This window comes from Cucurbita pepo, chromosome LG13 (genome assembly GCF_002806865.2).
Source record: "Cucurbita pepo subsp. pepo cultivar mu-cu-16 chromosome LG13, ASM280686v2, whole genome shotgun sequence".
In the NCBI taxonomy this organism is placed as follows: Eukaryota; Viridiplantae; Streptophyta; class Magnoliopsida; order Cucurbitales; family Cucurbitaceae; genus Cucurbita; species Cucurbita pepo.
This window is the reverse complement of record NC_036650.1, coordinates 2,864,006-2,865,013: the sequence shown is the minus strand read 5'-3', so window position 1 is coordinate 2,865,013 and position 1,008 is coordinate 2,864,006. Positions and strand designations below refer to the sequence as shown.

At 37.8% G+C, this 1,008-nt stretch overlaps 1 pseudogene; it reads right to left on the bottom strand.

The window, feature by feature from the left end:
• The window catches only part of LOC111808694, a 25,605-nt pseudogene extending 25,259 nt beyond the window's left edge, over window positions 1-346 (bottom strand).
• Between the last annotated feature and the right edge of the window lie 662 nt (window positions 347-1,008).

Genomic DNA, 1,008 nt, shown 5'->3' with positions numbered 1-1,008 from the left:
TCACCGCATTTGAACCGGAGTCTTAATTAGACTATTTCATCTATTAATGAGTGAATATTTATTTGTGATTTAAACTTTGATAGAAAGTTACACATATTAATTTTGATTGTAATCAATTGTCAAGTTAAGCATAACTCAACTAATTAGCAGTGATTAAATAGAAGAGATAGCTCTACTTATGCATTTTTATTATGTTAAAATAGCGGGGATAGCTTAGTTGGGAGAGCGTTAGACTGAAGATTTGAAGGTGTTATGTGTTTGATCCATGTTTACCTTGTAAGTTTCTAAGTTTCTTATTTTCTCGAAGCATATCTTGTAACATGCATTCGTAATCATATGAACCCATCTTAGCGTGAGTTGTTCTAGAAGGTCATAGATTCCTAGGGAGTTCTTTAGAGGGGTTCTAGAAGTGTCTGAATCTAGACATGTTTTCTTTAGGCGTTTCCTTAAGTTCCATCTTGGGTTATGTTCCAAACTTGCTCCAGCCAACTTGAAATCTTGAGCTTATCCTCGTGTCTAGGACATGGTTGGTGATTTGTAGCATATTTAGACCTTGAGCTAGGATATGACTTCTTGTTTCATTTTCAGGAACTAACCCTTAGAGATTGTCGTGTCATATATCGTGTTTTGGTCCTGAAAACACTTTCAAAGTAACCCTTAGTTTTCTTCCCATAAGTGCATAGGTGACATTATCATAAACGTGGTATCCTGCTAGCATATCGTGTTGCACGGCATCTCATTTAGGTGAGGAAANTTCCCATAAGTGCATAGGTGACATTATCATAAACGTGGTATCCTGCTAGCATATCGTGTTGCACGGCATCTCATTTAGGTGAGGAAAATAATAAGTCCATCATGACAACCTGCTCGTGGTACATATAGCAAGGCATCTCACCTAAAGAGGAATAGGGATCTCGTGGTACACTTCGTGATGGGAGATAATGGTTACTCCGGGCATGGATCCTAGCAACTTGTTAAGCATACCATCTGCATTAACCTAGGTGTTTC